Source organism: Papaver somniferum, chromosome 5 (genome assembly GCF_003573695.1).
Source record: "Papaver somniferum cultivar HN1 chromosome 5, ASM357369v1, whole genome shotgun sequence".
Taxonomy (NCBI): domain Eukaryota; kingdom Viridiplantae; phylum Streptophyta; class Magnoliopsida; order Ranunculales; family Papaveraceae; genus Papaver; species Papaver somniferum.
This window is the reverse complement of record NC_039362.1, coordinates 181,255,786-181,266,055: the sequence shown is the minus strand read 5'-3', so window position 1 is coordinate 181,266,055 and position 10,270 is coordinate 181,255,786. Positions and strand designations below refer to the sequence as shown.

Below are 10,270 nucleotides of genomic sequence, written 5' to 3'. Positions count from 1 at the left end.
AAAAAAAAAAAAAAAAAAAAAAAAAAAACAGAAATGATGTTCAATCAAGTTGAAAATAAAAAGTATTGAATCTACAAGTCATATTTTCATTTACAGTAGGAAATTAAGGAAACTCAAAAGGGAAGTCGATGGTGGTGTTGCTTCTATTGTTGGTGATGTTTCTCAAGTTCTTGTTGGAATGCTCGATGATTTCCCCGAAAGATTCTGGAAACTCGACATCCAAGTCAATATTATCCAATCCCTCATGATCATATATCAAAGAAAATTTTGAACCCCCACTCTCCAAAACATCACTATTAAAATCTAACTTACATTCATCAATCACCTCCTCTGGAATTACATTACATCAGATGGAGCAATGGAAAAATTAGAAACATTGGATACTCCGGGTATGGCTAGTTTTATACCCGGCAAAACCAGTATATTAAATTTGGGCCCAACAAAAAGAGCAGAAAGAAAATATAATTTTGGGCTTTTTATCCTGATTAAGGCAGGGTAAGTTAAGCTTTCCTTTCGCCCCTGGAATGGAGGTTTAGAAAACCTTTAGAGAATTGAACCACTAGGTTAAGAGTATTCGTCGGGGTAAAACACATTAAACACATGAAATGGAATACATAATAGGGAAAAATACATTAAAGATAACTTCTCATTCATTCTTGGAAATGGTAGATTAATTGATATACGAGAAGACCAATAGATCCCAAGCACAATTGGTTCAATTCCTAAACCCAAACATGTTTCGGGCACAATGACTAAGGTGAGTCACTTATCTACAATACATAAAACCTGGGATATAACTAAACTCCATGCTTGCTTTGATGTAAAAATTGTTAAAAAGGAAACGAGAAAAAAATATGAATAAATGATCTAGATGATATCGTAAGATGGAACTTGAACACGGAAGGAAAATTTACAGTAAGTTATCACTATAATCCAATACATAATAGTAATACCAATACTGTAAACTGGAGTAGGATACGGAATCTAAATCTAACTCCAACAATAAAGATGTTTATATGGAAAACTGCACAATCTATTTTACCAATAAGTATGCCACTAACAGCTATTATACCAAACATAAACACTCAACGCAGCCTCTATAACGACGGGGAAGAGTCTTTTAACTCATTTATTTCATAACTTCAAACTTCTCGACGCATGTATGGATGCATTTAAAATTATATAAGGGTTATGTGTTTAAAAGATGTAATACCTATCATGGGTAGCTAAACTCTTGGTTCAATGCAAAGCACAAAGGAAATATAATAAGAAGACCATAATTTTGTAGTATTATCATTTGAATTGTTTAGAAAACTAGATTTGATGCTGTCTTCCAAAATGATAAGCAAAAAAAGTGCAATGACTGACAAAACAATTGTTAGTTTCATGCACGTTACTAATCCAAACTACTATATTATGCAAACTGCAAACGGGTACGCATACCTAAGTAGCCGGATTTAGTCTGGGTTCGCCAGTATGGGAAAGGGTATGCATACTGTCGTACATAACCAAACTCAGTTGAATTCCCAGACTTGAATTGTTACGCCGGTACGCATACGTATGCATACTAAGATCCTCAACTTCAACTATCAAACCAGTATGCATCTGGGTATACATACTATGGTTCCCTGGCTTGGAATTATTAACTTGCAATAGTACCATACAAGTACACATACTATGATATATCCAATCAATGGTTAATTGTTCTAAACTCTCATTTCAATCATTGAAACATTCTTAGAAGATGACAATAGCTGTCTCACACAAATTATTAGCTTCAACGCAATTTTCAATGGATCAAATGATCAATACGAAACATTCCAAGTCTACACCAAATGAATTCCTCATACAAATCATATAAGACGTTATTACCAGACGATTTTCATATGGTCATCTTTTGACTTTCGTCAAGAATATAAGATGAACTTGGTTAAAGGGAAAGCTTACTAACACATATTTCGAGAAATATGTAAGCGAGTTAAACTCAGCTCGAAATATCAAATGTGTATAGTTGAAGTCTATATAGTTATACGACTTCTGTTTCAAATAGGAGATAGAGTAGAAATAGACTTTTGAGTGATAAATGAGTTTAAGTCTCCACATACCTTTTATTGATGAAGTTCCACAAGCACCCCTTAGTAGTTGTTCTACAAGCTACCCTTATTAGTTCTTCGTCTTCAATCGATGAACGCCGTGAAGTTTTCAATCGGCAGTGGGTATTTTTGGAGGTGGTGTGGGGACTATTCTTATTAGTGGAATTTTCTGTTGCATGAGGAGGAGGATCTCCATTCTCCAACTTATCACTATTGTGTTTGTATTTCATACGAGACTGTTTATGAGGATACCCAAGATATAGACCTAAATGCATTATGCTTTTCTTCTTAAGTTATCCTATTCCTTGCACTCATGATCTGCAGTGAAAAACCAAAACATCAATGTCAATATTATTAAAATGTAATCTATTTATTTTTACTGCTTAAAATTAGTTGATTGATAGCATTATTGTTTGTATTGAATAATATTATTATCGATGTCATGAATCGATTGGACAGGGTTTGAAGTGGAAGAAGAAAATTCTAATTGTTTGATCCAATAGAGAGGTTCAATATGGTTTGGAGTTGAAGAAAAGTTTAATTGTTTGATCTAATAGAGGTTTAATTTCTTAGTTAGTTCTCTGTTGGTGGTAACCTAATCTTTTTTTTTTTTGTGTGTGTGTGTGTGTTTAAGTCTCGTATCTGTAACTCACTCTTGAATATAGGATGAACATAGTTAAAGTGCTTACCAACACATATTTCGAGAAATATGTAAACGAGTTAAACTTAGCTCGAAATATCAAATGTATATAATCAAAGTCTATATAGTTATACAACTTTTGTCTCAAATATGAGATAGAGTAGATAGACTTTTGAGTAATAGATGAGTTCAAGCATGCACATACCTTTTGTTGATGAAGTTCCACAAGCTCCCCTTAGTAGTTCTACGTCTTCAATCGATGAACGCCGTGAAGTCTAAAACTCAACTACACTTTCTATCCCAATCCGAGACTTAGCTATAAGGAGACTAGAAATCAAGACTTATAGTTTTGGCAACTAAACTTGGCGGACAAGCTTGAGATAGCAACGCTTGCGAGTTCGACTGAGCAGTGCTCTAACAGACTCATAAATCCAGGATTTGAGCAGATAGTCATTAACTTGCTAGCTACAAAATACATCATTCTCTGAAATCCATATGTGTGGAAATTCAAGGGGGTAATTGGTTCAAGACGAGTTTCAACATAGAATCTCGATAAGGCTTTGAAATTCTTACATTAAGTGAAGGTTCAAATCTAAAAGATACCTATCATTTATGTATTGGTTTCTACAATGATGCTTATTATCAGCTTTGCTTGAACTAATAAGTTGGCTTGATCCCGTTCAGGTATGTAGGAAGCCACTTTAGTAATGTAGCCACTCCAATTTTAAAAGTTCTTCACTTTATTTACTGCATTTTTTGATTTTTTGAGAATGAGGGGAGAACGTTGGATTTTTTTTTAAAACGTGTGCATTATGTTTGCCATAGTAGATTGGAAGAAAGCGTCTCATAAAATTTATTTTGTAATTTGAAAATCTAGTTCAATTAAAATTTAAATAGAAGTGCCTCTACCACTAGCCCCATTGATGCCTCTTGAAGGTGTCTGTCAGTGATGAATAAAAATTTCCGAAGGACATTATACCCCTTATAAATAACAACGATTCTCTTGAAATTACATACAAAAAGTTGTTGTTTTCTTCTTCTTTAATAATATTATTAGAATCTTAACCGTGTGTTTTTGGTCGGGTCATGGAAGTACAATTCTTGAATCCGATTACGGTGATGGATTCACTAATTCCTCAAGACATAATCAGGTAACCTATTATTATACTCACCAATTTATTTGAGAAAAATCAAATTATTATCCAAAAAAAAAGAAAGGAAATTATCCTTAGAAGTCTAGGATACACCTTCTCAAGATTATCATCTTGTGAGATAGAGTAAAGGGGATTATGTTTTCTGTTTTTTTTTTTTGCCACTTCATTCTTACAATTAGAGCTCTCACTTCATATACCCCGGGTCTTGAACTTGCTATCACTACAAAACAAGTAGCTTCTAGGGACGGCCGTTTTGAAAAAACCGTCCCTAAAGAAGGATATTTGGGACGGTGATGGCCTGACCGTCCCTAATAGTCATAAAATATCTAAATCAAGGCTAAAATATGTCCGTCCCAAAAAAAAAACATGACCAAATAGTATTAGTGACGGTGGAACAGGGGAAGGTACATAAACCGTCCCTAATATCTCTTGGGACGGTTTTTTGTCCTCTTGGGACGTTTTTTTGGCCGTCCCAAGAGGCCTTCTGTTTTGTAGTGTATATACTAGAATAGAGCTCTATAAACAGGTTTTATTGATAAAAATAGAAATTCATTTTGTAGGAATTTCATACCGATTTGATGTTATCTAGTGTGCTGTAAAGAGGTCCCTGTTTTGGGTTAATTGGAGGAGCTTACTGTGCTATAATATGCCCTGATTACTATACTGTATTTCGGTAGTGTGTTAAAAAAATCCAGCAAAACGGGGATGTAGCTCAAATGGTAGACCTCTCGTTTTGCATGCAAGAGGTACAGGGTTCGATACCCTGCATCTCCAGGATCCTAGACTATACAAATTAATGTTCCTCGAGTCATTTTGTTTTGGTCTGTTCAAGTCCTGTTCGTGAAATTTGGTGTCAAGATCCAGAGCTTCCTTAAAATGCATTTCCTAACTCGTAAACCCCATATGATCTTAATATTTTAGTAAATCATTTAATTTGCTTACATAGTTAAACAAATGCTAAGTTCATCCAATACCCTAGTCCTTAAACATTGCAGGTATGATTCTCCCAGCGATAAACTTAGCCTTCATCCTGTCAACTTCGGGAATGCTGTAGTTCCTTACTTGCATGTTAGCGAACCCAGCTATCAAGTCCATGTGGTAATTTACCTCATCAACCTACACAAAAATCAAGGGCCACTAAACTAAAAACTTCACAAATAAGCAACAAAAGAAATATCGAAATCATTTCGTGTTACGTTGGGCAAAGGTCATCCCATCCCTTGTTTATGCCGATTAAAACACCCAGATGTCTCAAGGGTCATTGGACTTGGTAGAGAAGAGCTATCTAACGATCAGGACTCACAAGTACATGCACATTACAGACTACAGGTCCAAAATCATACATATATCAGAATAGGAAAAGAACATCAATCTACTTGAAAGAATACAAAAATACCTTTTCGAATTGTACTGGGTTCATTCGAAAGCCAGAAGGAAACTTACTACTGCAATCATCCACCTATCTTGTCAGATCATTGATAACTGATGCATCATCTATTAGACGCAGATGAGAGGTTTGCTGCTTTCTCGTCGGTTACGATATCAACTCCCTCCTTTGGCTGGAAATCCGGGACTATAACATTACAAACAGCAGTTGGACATCTCCTAGAAATCTTAAGCCAGTCAGGAGTAGGGATGCCAAATGTCTCAGCATGTGCATCACCTGCTTTCTTCATGGATGTTTATTTATTCAGTAGGAGTTCACTTCTGTTGGTGTCTTCTCAAGTAAGCCCTCAAACTCAGAGCGAACCCACGTCAAGCAGTGATCAACGTTCTGTGGGAATGAATGAACAGTGCACATTGGCGCCTGCTTTTCTGGTGGGTTCCTTGAGGCACCATGGTTCTCCGTCATATGAGGAATAACCATCCGAGTGTTGGATTTAGCACCCAAGGTTCCAGACTCCAAAAGAGGTTTCTGAAGAAACAAGCACCTATGATCCATGTATTTTCCTAGCGTTCAGGTTACCGATTGCATTGACAACAACGCTCAGATTCTCCCAAAATGCATGGTCAAACACACTCTCTGTTTCAGGGGAAGCGCGATTTTGCAGAGTTTCATTGTGCAAGTGTGGATTTATCGACGAGGCAGCAACTGTAGACTTAGCCAGCATCAATATTCCAGCCCCTGAAAAGAAATTGTCTGCTAAGACTGCTCTTCTCAATGGGCCAATGGCATCATCATCAGTAATCGTTAGCTTCTCTTTGTTGTTGCAAGAAACTCCCATGGCCATCAGAGCTATGTTCTTCAGGAATTCACAACCAAGTGCACCAGATCCAAGCGTAACAGTTTAGATTCCTCATGTTTCTTCTGAAAATTGGATCATAACACTGATACCTCGTACAGGCTATTCAGTGGTTTCAAATTGTTAGGATCCAATTGGTTCAGCAGGAAGAGATTCAACAGAGTTGAAGTAAAACATTTGATTCAAAGTACAAAGTAAAATATGTATTGATATACAAGAAAACAATATAGGCAATCAATTTAAAGATAGGAAATGCCTAAGAAACGACTTTCAGTGTATTTCGAGGCTGTTGAAAGGAATAATCACAAATAGGATGGAGCTTTCAAGTCCCTCACCTGATGAAGAGGATGAAACTTTCCAGAGCATGCTTGGACAAACTCCTGGACCACAGTACCACCAAACATGGCTTCCATGGGATTCAAAACAGCTTTCAAGCCAAAGGAAAAATGACGAAAAAAAGCTTCACGTCGATCTCCTCTAGCCTTGCATCACTTGAGGTTTCATTAATGATTTTAGAGACAGAAATCAGCTTCTGTGCATCCTCTTCTGACCCAGAATCAGGGAAGCGTCCCAATTCCCCTATGAACGTATCCAATGCTTTAAAAGCCAAGAACAGCAGAGATGGATGATCGAACTTAGAAAAATCACCCAAAAGAAAATCACCAGGATCATTCAGTGCTTCTCTCAGTGTCCTCAACTTCAACCCCTTTGGTTGTTTCACCTGTGTGACTATACCGCCTCTTATATACCCACCATAATCTGTAGTGTCCACGTCAAGTTCAAAGGAGTAAGGTCTGGGCATTTTTGACCTTCCTGGGCACCATCATTCAGTTCTGTCATCCCGTGAACTTCCGACAATACAACTAGGTCTCTATCTTGAAACCCCAGTTGTTCATCATCAACGCAAGATACAAGTGCAAGATTGACATTGCTGATGTAATCATACCCGTATGTGGATCCTCCCCATCAACATCCACTACAGTAAATGCTGGACAAAAATCGCAGAACACAGAGCAAAACGGCCACAAACTTCTATTATAACAAAGTGTTCTCTATAGTCAGTACTCAGTATCACACAAATACATGGCATGTTGAAGTTACAAATGCACATGAGAACTGACAGTATTCATGCATACAACCAATCACAAATACACGTCTGGTTCTGTGTCCTATCCATCAAATTTTCAAAGAAGAAAGTTATATGTAGCTACATAACATTGTAACTTGAGGCAATAGCTTCAATAAGTTAGCCATGTATGATGACATGACGCACCCACCAATATAAAAACTTATGAAAACTTTGAAAAGAAACAAGAATTTGCAAGTCAGGATACTAAAAGAGACAGAGATATCGGGATTTTAGATTGACCATGTCCACGGGACCACAGGGTAACAAATAGGAGGTTTCATATGCTCTACTCACAGCTGTTCATCCAGCTGTTCATATATGGAGCTAAATGCAGGATCCCAGTGAATTTGCAGTTGGGCTCGTGATTAACATATACCCTGATAATCTCCTAATGATATCTGAAAGTTTATGGCTTAACCTTACTGCACTGTCAATTTTTGAGTAATTTTGAAAAATAAACCATAATTATCTAACAACTCAACCAAACAAAATTGGGAACACGAAAGCAAGACGAAAACAAAAAGGTGCAAATTGAGACAAGACACATACCATGGCTTTCAAAACTCCAGTTTACAGGCAAAAGATGTTCATTCAGTAGGTCCAGCAGATAAACGAAGCTTTTGCCATCGATAATGAAACCAAAATTTAATAAAACAGTAGCTCTGTATTTTTTTCGTGGATTTCTGACCTTCCACGAGGATACCGGCTCTGGCAATTCCGTCCCCGTCTACCAAAACTACTGATAGATATTTCAAAAAAAGCAGACATGTTAGTATACAAAAAATATATAAAGGCTTTCTGGAGTTATTGTTGTGGAGGCTCATGTTTGACTTTTTTATGTGGTTACTAGTTTAGGTATCTAAGGTCGGTTCCTATAGAGACTACCTAATCAAGAAAAATACCATGCCAGGTGAGTGGCAAATGGTTTCCGCCACTATGGTAAAACCCGTGCAACGATCGAGTTTAGATCGAGCGGAGTACTGCTTTTTAGTAAATAAAACATTAAAGTAACTAAAGTTTGTCCCCATAAAATAATGGGGAAAATGGTTGAGTAGTTTTAGGAGTCAGACTTTATTGATTAAATAACCAAAAGTGTTACTGAGCGACACACTGGATCGCTAGCAATGTACATTAGGTCGCCCGGTCAACTCTAGATCGCGCGGTCGACACTGCACCGTTCGGTAAAGATTAGACCTGGCATGGCTAAGTGGCAAAGTTTGCCACTTTGCTATGTCCATAGTGGGTGCAAAAGTGATAAATATGGGACTTTGTCATGCCCATAGGAACCGGCCTAACATTGCTTGATTGTCTTTTCTATAATGTGGTGAAACGTAGTTATGGGGCCGACTGCGTCAATCTGCTAATTTCCTTGACCATGTTAGAAAGATATCATGTGGGTTTTATGTTGTTGAGTTCGATTTCTTTAGAGTAAAACCTGGATAATTTTTCGCAGAGCCGAGTATTCTAGAAATAATTTATGACTTTACTGTCCAGGAAGAATATTGTCGTGGCACATGAGATTCTGCAAACTATCACATAATTGCTGGGTATCCGAGATGTGCTCTTAAGATTGAATTGAACAAAACCTTCGATACGGTGAGTTGGAAGGCAGTGATCATTACTCTTAGGAAGTTTGGTTTTCCTAGTATTTATTGAGTGGATTCAGTGTTGTATTTTTACATCTAATTTTTTCATCATGATGCATGGGTCATCTTACGGGTTTTTTCCGTGCTAAGCGTGGTTTAAGACAGGGTTTCTCTCTATTGCAATATTTGTTTGTGATGGTTATGGAGATTCTGAGTGTTTGTTTGAAGAACCTGGTGAGGAATTATGGTTTTCATCCGGAATCAGAAAAATTCACTCACACATCTCTCTTTTCTGATGATGTGCTGGTGTTCTTCAAATGAGATTTTAAGTGTGCTTCTACTCTTAATAGCGTTATCCAACAATTTAGTGCCTACACTTGACTTGAGGCCAGTAAGAAGAAAACTTTTTTTTTTTTTTTTTTATTCTGCGGTAAATGAGATTACTTTACAGAATATTGTTTTTTGTTTTGACTATGTGATTGGAGATTTGCCAGTGAGGTACTAGGTCTCCCTCTTCTTTTCACTAAGCTTTTTTTTTTTTAAGGAATGTATTCCCCTTATTAATAAGGTTGATATTCGCATTAAGTCTTGGAAGTCCAAACCCCTTTCTCATGCTGGTAGACTAAATCTTATTAAGGATCTTCTAAATGGTATGGATTTTTATTCGCCCTCTTGGTTCATTCTTCCTAAGAAGGTTATTAAGTGTCTCAATTCCTTAAGAAGTACTGACGGGCTAGTGCTGATTTGGAGAAGAAGCATAGTTGCTCTATAAGTTGGCATCATATTTGTATTTATTTTAAGGAGGGCGGATTCGTAGTAAGAGATCTCCAAACTACTAATTTGGTTGCGGGGATGAGGCATATTTGGGAGTTGGCATCCTATAAAAGCTCAGTATAGACTGATTTGGTAAAGCAAAATCTCATACAAAGATAAGGATTTTTATAATATGGCATTCCCGCAAGATGCTTCTTGGAATTGGAGGCACATTCTGAATCAGAGAACCGAAGCGGCTAAGTATTTTAGGCCAACCATTGGTGATGGGAAGTCTACTTCTTTCTTAACTGGTAATGAACATCCTTATGAAAGACTTCTGATTGGATCCTTAAGGAGATTTTAAATTTCATTTTCGTGGGAAGAGACTGTAAACTTTCTAAGTATATAGATGAGGATGGTTGCAGGCTCCATTATTCTGAAGATATTTCACTACATCCAGTGATTCAGTCTCCTAGTTCTTCTGGTAAGTATTCATTCAAAGATACTTACAAGGTTCTCATGAACCCCACAGAGTCTCCTTTTTAGAATAACTTGGTTTGTTTAAATTCTACATTCCTAAACAATCATTTTTCACTTGGTTGCCTTGAATATTCATCTCAAGATTAAAAGTAGACTCAATAAGTGGGGGTTGGATATGTCTACTATGTGTGA

General features: G+C 36.9%; 1 pseudogene; it reads right to left on the bottom strand.

The window, feature by feature from the left end:
- Positions 1 to 4,862: 4,862 nt before the first annotated feature.
- Positions 4,863 to 8,027, bottom strand: LOC113280239 (annotated as a pseudogene).
- Positions 8,028 to 10,270: the final 2,243 nt, after the last annotated feature.